This window comes from Struthio camelus, chromosome 26 (genome assembly GCF_040807025.1).
Source record: "Struthio camelus isolate bStrCam1 chromosome 26, bStrCam1.hap1, whole genome shotgun sequence".
NCBI classification, from domain to species: Eukaryota; Metazoa; Chordata; class Aves; order Struthioniformes; family Struthionidae; genus Struthio; species Struthio camelus.
In genome coordinates, this window is record NC_090967.1 from 3479159 (window position 1) to 3493651 (window position 14493).

General features: G+C 48.1%; 1 protein-coding gene across 9 annotated transcripts in view; it reads right to left on the minus strand.

Annotated features, from left to right (window-relative positions):
• Positions 1–14493, minus strand: part of JSRP1 (junctional sarcoplasmic reticulum protein 1) — a 38330-nt gene that overhangs the window by 13868 nt on the left and 9969 nt on the right. The window lies entirely within an intron of this gene.

Here is a 14493-nt window from a genome sequence, read left to right on the forward strand (position 1 = left end):
TGAAGGGTTAATGACTACATTTGCCTGTTTTATCCATCAGGAGGAGGGGAGAACTCGGCAGGCAGAACATGGATACTCTGCTCTGGCCTCGTGCCAGCACTAATCACCCTTCATGCTGATATGGTGAAAAAGCAGCTGCTCAGATAACATGAATAGATCTAGCTAGGCTGTGGTTTGCTCTCAGATCCTGGCCTTGCAGATGGCCCCAACAGGACTCCTGGGTTCACTTACCTGCCTTAGTCCCAGGACTCGCTTGGACCTCTCAGCACCATTGCAAGACATCAGGCTGGCTGGCAGGGACAGAAAATACTGCATCTAACGGATCTATGACCCAGAGCTGGGCAAGAACAGCGTGGATGTGCTCTTAAATGAAATGCGTTTGTTAGGTCTCTGCTACCTCCACAGCAAAGAGCAGAAGAGGCAATTAGTGTCTATGTCAAGAGAGAGGCTCGAAGGCTCTGCAGTCTCCTCTCCTGCTTGGACATCTACGTCTGAGTGGGAATGAGCACGGTGCATAGGTGTGCTGTGGCCAACGCGGTGGCAATCTGGACCGTGGGGAAGGACTTGCGGCCCGTGCCCACAACTACTGTGCTCACACGCAGGTGAATAATGCTTGTAATCTAACACGCCTTACAAAATACAGCTCCGGAGGTAGAGCGTTTCACTAGGCTCCCCTGTGATCTCCCTAAAAGCTGCTGAAAGCATTGATTCCTTTGCATACTATATAATTTATATCTGTTCGGAGCAGCTCTACATTAAAGCCAATCTGATCACACTCTAATCCACGTGTGACCTAAATACTCTGACTTACAAATCTCAGAGGTTTTCACTCTCTTTGCTTGGCAGAATGAGCAGCATTCAGGTCAGCTGGAACAGAAGATGCTGGATCCCATTAAATGCTACTTTTAGTCTCGGCTGCTTTCAATAATTGTTCCATTATATGTTTTCTCACAGCCCAGTGCTGCTTAGGGCTAATCATTATTCTCTTTGAAGATTTACAGCTGTTAGTACCTCCGAGGAGAATACAAGTAAGTGACTGTGTTTGAACATGACATTTCAAACGAACTGTCCTTGGCAGTGCCGTTTGGGAACAGGGAAACAGGCTGTGATGTTTGTCCCTTAAAGGGTTACCACTGGGAGTTGTGGCTCTATCAGCCCATCTAGTCTTAAATACGAAGGTCAAGGGAAACTGAGGCGAAAGGAGATTAAAGGGAAAGTGAGGCTTTGGGTAAGAGGTGCTGGGCAGCTGCCCAGCCCCTGGAGCAGCCTGGGAATAACGTCCCAACAATCACAACTCTGCCCCGTTTTGACTTTCTTTCCAGAGGGCAGTGACTGATTTGTTAGTGGCCTTAATCAGTGAGGTTACTACCCCTGACCATGCTGGCACAGTGGGATCCACAGATCTCACCCTCCTTTCACCTACAACGTGCGACTAGCCAGGCAGCGCTCTCCCCTCGGCATCTGTACAATGAAGCAGCCAGCGGGGTCCGATTTCACCGTGATCCCTTGGCCGCAAGTGGCCAGGCCACCTCTTGACCTAGGCCAGGCAGTCAAAGGCTGCAGCCCTGTCCTCCAGCGTGCATGAGGACTAAACCACCCAATTTCACGTCCTCTCAAGCCATGAGAGAGCCTCCATGCTCTCATCATTGTGGCAGCCTCTCTCTGCACTTGTTCCAGCTTTGGTCCATCTTTCTGGACTACTCTGGCTCTTTGGGATGACAGTAGGAGGCCTAGTCCTGTCAGTTTAGCACTCCCCTTTCACCTCTTTGGTTCGTAAACCGTAAAAAGAGCCTTACCTGAGGCTCCAGGTTGCCCTGACACCATTAATAACACTGCCAAGTCCTGGTGGGATTGAGCAGTCCTTTCGAAAGCAATCAACCCACGTCTAAAGAAACTCCTTTTTGTCCCTCTGTCATTGCAGGGAGGATATTCGCAGTTCTCAGGAGCCTCTCAACAATTTCACAAGGTGCTCCTGGAGCTCAGGGTCCTCAGGGATGATGCCTGCCCAGAGCCCCTTTGCACTGGCTGGGTTACATTGCAGGAGGGAAGAATTGCCCCAGGCAGGCTGACTTCAGGTCTTTAGGGTTAGGTGGGTCATAAAAGTACAAAGTACACCTCAAAGTACAGCTGAAGCCACTGCAGCAAAGGCAAAAATAGCAGGAACTTCTTTAACTGCCAGGAGACCCTTAGCTGTTGTTGTTTCCCAACAACTTCCCTTAGCTTAGATGTTTCCCAATGCCTTCTTGCTCCCCCACCCAATTCCCCACTTTCACCTTTGAGCAATTTCTCTCTCTGCTGTTACCAGACAACGAACCTGAAGTTAATGTTCAGGAGCCTTCAAAGGTAATGCACAAAGGTTTCACACACACCAGCTTGTTCGTTCTCTCCCCTCTGCCCCACACCAGTTATTTCTTTGTTTCCCTGTGATGGAGAAGGAAGGCTGAAAAGGTTTGATTTCTGTTTCCTCAAAAAAAGTTTCCCCTTCACAATGTCAGGACGAGCTGCTCTGGTATTTTCTGACTCTCTAAGGAATGTACTAGGGTCCTCATGGATGCATTTTGTTACCTCTCTGTGAAACTTTGATGATGGCTTTCCTTCTCCAACATCTGAGCTGGTCTCCAAATCAGTTAACTATAAACAGCATAGAAAAGGCTGAGATTTGGGGGACAAGTTTTTTGAGTGAAATTCTGTTCTGCTCTCAGCTTTCAGTCTCCTTGTATAAAGTAATGCCAAACGCAATACATTATGAACTGTAACAAGCAAGAACCAAACCACTTAGGCCTTAAAATAGCAGCAAACTCCCTTTGCCAAAGCTGCATTCTTAATCATTCAGTTTTCTCTCCTTTTTGCCCACCATTGTTAGCATCAACTTGCAGATGGGCTTTTGTCCAGCACAGGCAATTCCACTGCAACAGTGCAAACCCATAAATGTCCGTGTCCTGCCCTACTTGAAGGCTGCAGGAACTGTGGGGCTCTGGGATCACACTCTCCTAGCTAAGTCAAAACACATCAAATCTCATGATCTTTAACATTTTCTAGTCCTTTCCCAAAATTTCCTTGCTGGCCATTTGTTCCTAAATTATGTCCTGTTCAAACAGTGCGGAACAAGACCCTTATTTAAACAAAGGTTTGAAACTCTCCATATCTGTGGCAACCATGACCAAATTTCTAGAAACATATGGCTGAAACTGGGTGAGCCAAACAACTGTCAAATGGAGAGGTGTACGCAGAAGTGAGCATCTCCCCTCACCATCAAACCACCTTCTCTTGACCATGCACTGCCAAACACACAAGCAACCACGTGCAGAGCCTGGGAACCCAGCGCTGCAATGCCAGAGTGAGCATTCTTTTGGCTGTAGCTGACAGTAAGCAGCCAAGCAATTAATTTTACCTTCACCCCGTGGACTAAACACAAAAGCCTTCTGGCAGCACTGCTCTGCTTTCAGCACCTGGTGCCGGGAGCTTGTGCAGGGTCCCTCTGTGCAGAGGCGGATATCATTGTAACTTGCGCTCACAGGTCATCGTTAATACCCGCAGCCTACAGGGGCTTTGCTAAATTGCAAACGCTTGGGTTGAGGCTTTGGGTTGTAGGCCAGGATGAGTTTTGCTGGTGTAAATCCAAGGCAGCTTCATTGAATCAATGGGGTTATGCTAGATTTACAAGGGGATTACAGAGCTGTGGCTCTTTGGCATCAAAAAGGCCAATCTATAAGACGGATGCTCATTCACACCTCCCTCCCATCACCAGAAGAAATAAATGTCCTGGAAAAGCCAGGGTGCGACTGCAAACTTGCCAGGGTGAACATAAGCTTAAGTAGATCTTTTTTTTATGACTTGACAGAGCAGAAGATGCAAGAATGAAGCTTTAAGGAAAGCAGGCTCTTTCCCATGTGGCTGCCTGTCTCTAAAGGGACTTGGACAAGTACCGCCATCCGAGGGGCCATGGAGTTATGCAATTATTCTGGTTCATCTCTGTCAATGTGCACTGGTTTTTATGCTGGTTTCTCACCAATATAACATGGTGATGGGAGTACCAAGGCTTGTTCTGATCACTGACCCTCCCCTTTTCCCCTCTTGAAGAAAGCTTGGTTAAGCAACCTCATTTTCACTCCAGGTCCAGCACCCTGTGCTTTACTCTAGAGCAGGAGACAACCCTCTGTGATTGTTCCTTGGATCACAGGAGCAGAGCTCAGCACAGACTGAACTCATTCCCATGATCGTCTGCAACACCAGTCTGGTATTTCTTGGCATAAAGGCACAAAGTAATGAAATGCGCCCCAGGACGAGGCAGGTAGGAGCAGAGACATATACGGGAAATGGCAAGGTGCCGATGTTTGCTTTTGTGTACAGCCAGTGAGGACTTGAGTCAGGAGCCTGGAGGCTGTGGTAGTAACAGCTATTTAAAGTGATGATGGAATTATTAAAAAATGGCAACACTCCTGTATGACTGGGCAGGAGAGCGGGAGATGATCTCCTCCTCCTCAGCCTTATCCCAGAAGCAAGGTGCTCAGCATCTCCTCCAGTCAGGCTCTGTCCCCTGGCTGTACCCTCTTACCTCTTGCCTAGAGATTCCTTAAATGACCAGAAACCCACTAAAGGTTTTATGCTTTGGACATACAGTTCAACTATAGAAGCTGGATCCAGGTGCAGGCTCCATCCTACGAAGAACATCCAGGCACAGCTGCCAGAAGGAGGGGTTGGCCAGGGCAGAAGGACATGGGGGGCAGGACCGTGCCCCCCTCCCCCCCCCCCCCCGCCAAACTGGCAGGCTGGATGCAGCCAAGCAGAGCAGTTACAGTTGAAGCCATCCGAGCTAGATGGTTTCCAGCAGCACTTCCAAACCCTTCCTGCTCCTAGGATCTGCCCTGCTTTGCCTAGCTCTGGAGAGCAGCATTTAAGCACAGGGTACCACCCATGCAATGAAGGGGAGGTGGAATTGTCTTGCCTTTTCCAAGCTCTGGGGCAGGCATTTTCCTTTGAAGTGTGGCTGCCCTCGAGTGGTGTCTCAGGGGCACAAGTGAAGCCCATCAAAGGGATGCTCGCTTGCGACACAGATCCAAAACAAATGTTTAAACATTAATATCCATAGTTTCATCAATTCTCCACCCTCCTCCTCGCCCCCCATGTGTCCAGCCTGCTTCATGCTGGGAGCTATGAAAGCAAAGCCAGCTGAGTCCTTTTGCTGGGTTTTTTTTTTTTTTGTTTCAGTGAAATGCAAACAACAGCCTGAAAGAATTTCCTCCTCGAGCCCCAAGGTAGGCCCCAAATTAGCCATTCAAAATCATCAGGGTTTTCTTTCTGTAGGAAATGCTGCAATAGTATTAGGCACCAGCAGCCTCCCTCGCTCTGGCCACTGTTTCTGCCAGCCTTGGGCCTCTGCATCTCGGGAAAGAGTCAGGTCTCACCAGCGCAACGGAGCGTGGTCTCCAAGCCAGCTTTAGCAGCGCAAGTGATGTCATATTCTAGAAATCTGGGGATTTTAACAGCAAAAGCAAGAAGAGCACAGCCACCTTCTCTTTAATCACCTCTGACCCTCCAGAGATGTGGGGTGGGACAGTCCCCCACTGCATCCCCAGCAAAGCTTTGGAAATAAGCCTCTCGCAGTGTTTAATGAATCCCATGTACCACCTGGAAGCCAAATACACACCTCTGACAACCTGCTGATTGTTTCTGGCTCTGCACCTCCATATTGCAAGGAAGGGTGCTATAGAAGACACTGAGATGGCAGAGACAACTCGGCCTTAAATGCACACAGAAGATATCCCCTGCTGGGGAACTAACTGCTCCCAAATCACTGCATTGTCACCACCAGCCTGTTCTGGTCTATAGTAACTAGGACAAGAAACAGAAGCCGTGGTGGCCCAGCAGGTAATAAGCCAGAGACCGAAAAAGACTCCCTTTCAAAACCAACAAACCTGCGCCAGAATACCATTTGGTGTGTGTTTTGCTCTTGCGTTCAGAGGTAAATGATCTCATCGGAGAAGAATCAAAGGCAGCAAACCATTTTTGCAGGTGAATGAACAACACGGCCAGGCTGAGAATTACAGGACAAGACGAAACAGCTCACAACGCAAGGCAAAGTTTGGGTTTGGCTGCAGAAAGGTTTGAAGGTCTGTGCTGCCTCGTGGGAATTTCTTTTAATGTCACGTTGGGGAGGAGCGTTGGTGAATAATTGCTCCATGGCAGGTCTAAGAAGTGAATAATTTTCCAAGAATAAAGGTTAAAAGCCTAGATACTCCAGTGAAGGGCACTCTATAAATAGGTCTAACCAGGCAGAGCAGCAGGAATAAGTGGCAAAAGCTTCATGTGGAAAAGAGACGGAAATGATCTGACACACATGTTGGGAGTGGACCTGTGATCATCTCTGCCAAGCAGATGTTTTACAAAAGCTAACATTGCACAGAGGGCCTCTTTCGATTTTCTGATACCCCTCTGAAAATGTGGCCTGCTGCATCTTGGGCCAAATAAGAACTGTTAGCTGTCTGGAACGCGACTGTCTGAAACTGTCTTACTGAAAAGATGTGCAACTTGACTTGTCCCTGAACAGGAACGCTGTGCCAATGCCGAGTGATAAGGCACCAGAATGGCAGCCGAAATTTGGTGTCGATCAAACCATCACAGAGGATGACTTCTGTGGCCAGAGGAACCAGAGAAGCCTGGCTTCCTCCTGATGTACGTTCTTTGCCCCCTTCTTCTCTACCACCTCTGTTTGTCCCTCACTGGACACAGCCCTCCGGTTGGGGCATACATATACGAATTAGTGGGATGACAGATAGCATGATCATGTACACTTTGTTTCTTTAAAAAACAGATTAAAAAAAAAATCCTAATGATCCATTTGCAATAACAGGCTGAAAATGAGCTAATGCTACTCAGAGATCTTGGAGTCACTGTGGCTATAACTCTGCAAGTGTCAGCTCAGGGCTCACCACAGTAAAAAGGCCTCCTAGGGAATTGTTGCAAATGGTATAGAGATCACATTAGAACGTTTTTGTATAAATGCCCTGTGCACCTGCACCTTGAACGCTTCCAGCAGTTCTGGTCACCTCATGTCAGAAAAGATACAATTAAGATGGAAAAAGGGCTGGGATGGGTGTGGGGGCAGATGGTGTATAGGGCAGAGCTTCCACACAAGGAAAGACAGCAGAATAAAAGGTCAGCCTGGAAGAAAAATGACTACCTGAGAGAGCTACAAAAAGCAGGAATGCTGTGGGGAAGGGGGAAAGGGGGCCGTTACTTTTTAATTCCCATAGCACAAAACCTGGGGCTCCAGATGCAATTAGGAACAGGTTGAAAACTAGAAAGGAAGTACTTTTGCCCAGACACATCATGAATTTGTGGAGCTCATTCTCATGGGATGTGGTGGGAGCCAAGTGAATAAATACGTTGGAAAAGGGTTTAACGAAATGCATGGAGGACCAGCCCTGGAGGGGCTGTTAGACTCCTGAAGCCAAGTTCAGCTCGTAGTTCAGAAGGTCCTCAAACTGGCCACTGCGGGAGACGAAGACTGTGCTGCAGTCAGACTTTGTTCGCTGACTTGCAGTCGCAGGGTAGGTGCAAATCTAGCCAAGTCAGATGATTTACAGGAGCTTTACAATTGTGTACAAGGTTAGACGCAGGGCCCAAATCTGCACATCAAAACATATTTCCCATAAATTACTATGTTAAGGCTTTTCATCAAAGTTTAACAGCACAGAGTATGACTCATGAGGAACTTGTAACGTTTAATTAAAGGGGAGAAACCAAGCCTGCTGAGAAAAACTTCCAGATCCCATGCCAAGCTCATCATTGACTTAATTTATGGGAGAGAAACAGGTCAGAAAAATAGCGTAAATGGTAAAGTCGTGTAACTTTGGCCAATTTGGAATTCAAGCGATTTACAAACTAAAAGAGAGGAGGGTGGAGGTGTAGCAAGAATACAGCAAACAAACTGACTGGCGGCACAGTATGGGGAAGATCTAACTTATTCCCTACTACAGCTGTTCTCTTTGCTACTCCTCCCACTTTCTACCCCCTGGCATGAAGGTCATTGGTCTTATACACTATGAAATTCTTGATTGGCTTAAATTACATGTGTCCTCCAAGCTTCTAACCCTAGATGTCAAACTGTCAAGGCTGCTGTGTCAGTGACATGGGTATAAATTCTGGTTAACTCCAGAGAAATTCATAGAATTACTTTGGTTTTATACCTGTGGTACCAATATCCTACACTGCTATCCCACTGCCAGAGAATGTTTCTCCTGTTTCCCTGGGGCTCAGACTTACTTGCCCTGTGCATGCCTCTCAGTGTAACCATGCCCACGATAGGATGCAATGTGTGCCCAAAAAGGGATTCTCACCATTATTCATACGGAAAAAATGCTGTGGGATTGCTTCCCTTCATTGAACTAACTGGTCCCATGACCTCAGTTTCATCAGTCTTGATTTCTGAGTGAAATAATTTCCAACACCAAGAAGGGAGAGGCTGCCTGGTTGTGGGGAAGGCAGTAACTGAGACCGTTGTGAGCAATTGCTTGCAAAAGAGATCAACTTGGGAGCCACACCTAAGCCGAACTTGGCTCCAGCCCTGGCTCCTTGCACCATCTGCCCGGAGCCTTTCTAACAGCAAGACAGTGAATTGGGACTTCGAGCAATACCTAAGAGCCACAGAAAATTGTTGCTGGATACACCTTCAATGGTGTGTTCACTGGTCCCTAAATAGAGCAACTCTCCACTTACATGGGAAAGAGGGATGTGAAGAATTCGAAACCAAGAAGAGAGAGGAGGTCACTGCAGAGCTACTCGAGTTCAGCTGCAGTTTCACAAACTCTTTAAATACCCTTCTCTGCTGTCCTATCCGGGCCTGGCCAGCATAGGGAAAGCCGAAACGGCTCAAGGTCTTGGAAAGATAAAGGGGGAAAAAAGAGGGGAATGACAGGAGAGGCTCCCTGATTGTACAGGGAGACGAATCCAGCTCCCCTCTTTCTCATCCCTATACAAATCAGGATTTCACAACGAACCCGCATTTGAGTTCTAGGGAGCGAAAGAAACTCCAGAAGAAATTGGGTAGCTAATGCCACGTCCCTGAAGCATACCACAGAGACACAGAGGAGCCCTAGGCTTCAGTTCTACGGCAAAATACCTGGGACACAAACCACTTGGCTTCCTAGCTGACCCACTCCTCAGGAAGAAAGTTCATGCCGCGTTTCAGAAAGACACTAGGTTCACAAAAGGGATGCTGAAACAGAGGAAAACAAATTAAAAAGGCAAAAATATATGCAAAATAGCCCAGCCCAAGACTCTGGGGTGCAAAAAGAGTTACAGATGCCAGGAACACCTATGCAAGGGGAAAATTGGAAGATAAGCACCAACTCACGCTGCTGGCAAGAGGAGATCAGCCTGTCAGGGCAGCCTGTTGCATTCCTACAACAGGACAGGTCTGAGGCCCGCAGACTGGAGAAAATCATGCTCGAGTGTATGAGGCAGAGCCCCACGCAGCTCCAGACAGCAAGCACTGCCATTGGACCTGCTGCGGGCGCTGATCCGGGGACCATGCATCCCCCTGCCTCTCAGTGCTTTGGCTTCCCTTTCTGTAAAATAGGGAGGATAATATTTGCTGTGCTCCCCACAATACAGAAAGGTAAATGAGTTCAATAAGATAGGTTGGCCTAGATGAGTTTACGTAGCTTGCGTTTTTGTTGCAGGGCTTAATCTTAAATCCACCATCCCCAACTACTCCACAGTATCCCCTAGAGCTTTATTCAGTTCAGCTTTCAGCATCCAGTGTTTTTTTCTATTCCTCCTCTTGGGATATGACCCATGGCTTACCACATCCCACAGCCAGAAATCATCCTTGACACCCAGCCTACCATTTCCATTTATTTAGCTTAATCCTTTTCACAACACAGTTTCAATATTGCCGCCACTTCCTCTTCCTCTTCGGGCACTACATACGTGTGGCTGGCTACAGCAGCAATCGCTCCGCCAACCTGCAACATCTGCTCCCGTACTCCCTGGCGTTCGGGGGCAGATCCCAGCCCAGCACGGAGCCAGCTCCCGGGAGATTTCTCCCTTGCGCCTTCCCACCTCCATCGCTGCAGAGTGGAGCGCGGGGCTAAGCTCTTAGCAACACTGCTCCTCCTGCACGCAGCTTCCTCCGATGGCAATGGCAGCCAATGGGCGAGTCGGTGCGGAGCAGAAATGTTTTCTACTTGGAGACAGAAAGGCAAAAAGATAACTGAATACAGCTGGCTGGGCTGGAGGGGGAGTGCAGCGTTGGAGATCCACCCGGGGAAGGAAACGGAGAGGTAACGCAAAGCAGCAGGGGAAGGCATGATTTGCACAGAGAATAAAAAAAAAAAAATCACTCCGATCGGCTTGTATCCCTAACAAATGCAGCTGAGGAAGGAAAGCTTTGCAGCAACATATCGCTGGAGTTTTTCTTCTCGTCTACTTAAGGACATTGTTGTCAAGACCAGAAAGAAAACATAACGAGAGCAAGAGATAAGGAGGAAAGCTGGACAGAGCTGGGAGTGGAGGGAGGGCGGAAATACGAAAGAGAGAAGGAAAAGAAGAATCAAGAAAGCCGGAGCGCAAACAAGCAAGCAGCTCAGGAAAAAAAAAAAGGCAGGGTGTGAAAAAGCAGAGTGGTGAGAAAAAGCATAATGAAGCACCACAGAAAAACAAACCCAAGGGGAGCAGGCAGGAAGAGTGCGCTCAATCAACCCCGAACAAAGGCAGCCGCAGAGGCAGCAGGGACAGTCCCCCAGCGCACACAGAGCAGGTTCACGGGACGGTGATTTGCATCCCGTGTCCAACTGCTATGAGGCACAGCAGAAAGATTTTTTTTCCCCAGGCTACGTGGAGCCAGCTGGGGAGTCAAGCGTGTGCGTGGGTGTGCGTGTGTGCACACAAGGTGCATCAGGGAAGGAGGAACAAATCAGCTTATATGTGAGTAAAGATCGCAGGACTGCTAGTCCTCAAGCACCCACTGCGGGAAGATGCAGAAGGATTTACAACTTGAAATTCAGTGCATTTATAAAATACTGATTTTGGAGGATTGGGTGGCTTTAGTTAGATCAGATGCCACTAACGTTGTCACCTTCTGTCTTCCAAGCACTTTGCATGAATGACACCTGAGAACGTATCTGCGCTGTACGCAGATGGTTTCCCTCTTCCACAAACACAGCCGAGGTCCAGAGTGATGCCCAGGGTCACTGAACTGTTCTGTGTCAGAGCTTTGGACCTGTTTTCCTTGCCCTGTCCATTTACCTGACCACCGCTTCTCTTTGTGGCAGTGCCCCACGCAGCAGGGGAGCCCGTTCTTAGTGGGTGCCCCAGGGCCAGCAATAACAAGTGGGATAGGTGACCCACATCAGCAGTGGGATCAGCACCCTCTGCTGCCTTCTCGCTGCAGCCACCTCTCCCATCTGTTTTCACTTGTGCCAGATGGGAAGGGGAGGGAGGGATGGGGGATGGCGCTGCATTGCCGGGCTGTCGGGGCCCCGTTTCTTTCTCTTCTTTTCCTAGTGACACTTAAATGGCTGGCCCTAAAACACTTTCTGACTGTTGCATGTTTTCCTAATGACACAAAGGTGAGAATCTTTCAGAATAAACCCTTCGGAGGCAGGGAAAAAAGAAGCAGGCCTGGTCCCCCACATACACACACCTCCCTCCTCTTCTCCCTCCCCTAACAAGCATGCTTTGGAGCTGCTCAAGCAAAGGGAAGAGTGAGCAGGAGTAATTTTCCATGGATGCAAGGAACAATTGAGCCCTGCATGGTTTTCTGTCGTTAAAATGCTTCCCTCCAGCACTTTATGTTCATCCACAACAGACAAAGGCGATACGCATGCAGAGACCAGTTTAGTCTTGCTCCACCCTCTGGTGCTGAGGAGTCGAGGTGCAGGGTGACGGGGAGGAGGAGTGGGGGAGAGATACTCATGTCATGACGCGGGACTCGCTCCAGCTCCTTTAGCTCTGCACGTAGGGGATGTCGGAAAGCAACACCTGAGTCATCACTACTTAGCCACAGCACAGACCTGGCACAGAGTCAAAAATGCCCAGGTATGTGGACTGGTTGGGGAGGGGAGAAGGGAGGGGGCAGGCTTGGCACAGAAAAACGAAGGTGTGGGCTTAGCGGGAAGTACCGCTTGTGTTCCCAGTGTGACACCACTGCCTCTCCACACAGGCGAGATGCTGGGAGTGGAAGGAAGCCACATTGCTCTGTGCAAACACCAGCCTGCAGCGTGATTGTCCCCTGCGAGAAGACAAGAGCACGTGTCTGTGCTCTTACCACATGCTGGTGTCACACTGGGGCGGAGAGGCTTTAGGAGCAGAGTGATTTAGGCGTCCTCAGCACTGCATAAGCTCCTCACAGTGCCCATGACAGCACAGCCAAAAGGAGACTAAATGCAGCTGGGGAAAGCAGTGCAACTGCTGGACCCTGGAGGTTTGAGAAATGCAGGAGCACAGCCCTAGTCCTGAAGCACAGCAGGGTGATCCCTGAATCAGGCAAGGCCTCGCCATGAACCTTTTCATCTTTGCCTTTAATTCCCTTCCTGCCCCCAATCCTTTCGGTTTGAGGAACATATTTCGGTTCCTGTCCACTTCCCCTGGCAAAGAGTTCCCCAGCTCTGAGCAGCAGCAGCAGCCCCAGTTACAAAGAGGAAGGAGAACTTGTTTCAAGCCCTCGGAAGTCCCCCGCCCTGGTGTCAAGCCAACATGTGATATGAAAAGCACAGCTGGTTTTTATAGCACAGTTCTACCCAGAATAAGAGCTACGGCCCTTTCCAAGTAAAATTGCTTTTATGTGTCCATTTCCAGGACTTGTAAGACAGTAGGGAGCAAGCTTTGGGTTGGCAAGTTCTTTGCTCTTACAAATCAAATCGCAGCATCGTTTCTGAGCCCCTTTCGGCACCTCATTCTTGCTCTTCCCCAAGTGATGCTTTCTAAACACACCATCCTGGGAAATCTACTACTCACCGGGAGCGCATAGGGCTCAAGAGGCAAAACCACTGGTCTTGGGGAAACTACGTTAAGAGTACATTTAGCTCTGAGTGTAAAGAAAGATGAAAAGCAACTAGTTTCCAACGAAATAATATTCTTTTAGTTCCTTATCAAAGATCAGCATATGGGAACTAAACAGACTCAGGCCCAGACTGGTGGGAGATCTCTAAGCAACATTTTTGTGGTGCAGAGTAAGGTTTTGCCAACCTCCTTCCACCTAGATACTACTGCGCCAGCGGTTCAGACCAATGCTGGTTTGCATCCTTCTGCCAGACCACTGAAGAAGGCTTTCAGCAAAACATCAAAGCAGAGACCCAATGAATCACAGGACCCAGTGTTGAAGCTCCAACAGCCCTTTTGGTAAGCATAACAAGCATTAGCCCCAACATCCTTGTCAAATTATGACTCCCCAGGTGCATTTGCCAAGCTTTTATCTCCCTGTTCTACTTGGATGTGCGTGCTTTTTTTTTTTTTTTTACCTTATTTCAACATTCAGTGAATGCATTTATAAACAGTTGGGTTTTCACCTAAGAGATGATGGCACTTAATGTGGTCATGGGTAGATTCTTTACATATATGACTTGAGCAGCAAAAATTTAGGATGGCTAAGATACTTCCTTGACAATAAGCATAACAACAAGGAAAAATGAAGCTATTACAGAAGGCAATCTTGGTTTGCTTAGCCTAACAAAACAAAGGCCCAAACAAGTATGATTGCTATGTATAAAAGCACTCGTGAGAGGGCTCAGACACTTAATTAAGCATACGGGCAACGTTGGCATGAGACCAACTGGGTAAAAATCAATTACACACAAATAGAACTGGGATTAAAAAAGGAGCTTCTTAACTCTTAGAGCGCTCAGCTTGTGGAATGGCCTTCTGGAGAACACGGTGGAGGCCAAAATCCAAAGGCTTTGAAGGTGGAGCATTATACCGTTATGAACAGTATCCCAGGACTACGTGGGATGGCAGCAGGACTGGATTTGACTCAGAAGGTCTCTTCCAGCCCTATGCGTCCATCACTAAAGATATCCCACACTCGCGTCTCTGAAACAGGGAAGCTAAACCTTGCAGCTTGGTGTGTGTGTGGGTGGGTGGGTGGGTGTGTGTGTGTGTGTGTGTGTGTGCGCGTGTCCCCAGTGCTCAATGTCCCCATAAAGCTTTGCCAAGAATTCTTGAAATCCTCCGAGACAAAAAATCAATCAAATATGCTGCATAAGCTGACTTCTCTTGGATTCCGTGTGTCTTGAGACTGTCAACTTTTCAAAATGCTATAATGAGCAAGGAACTTGGAGAGCTACAACAATAGCTTATTTTCAACAAAAATTAAGAACAGCTTGTTTTTCCTAAGCTTTCAGTTTCCTCCAGACAAATGTGTCATGGCTGTTATACCTGGAGGTCATGGAAAAAAGGTCTCATCGGAACTGCTGTGAGAAATATTTTGGCTTGGGAAAAACCATTTTGAATGTGTCCTGCATGAATACAATAACAAAAAAGTGAAGAAAAACT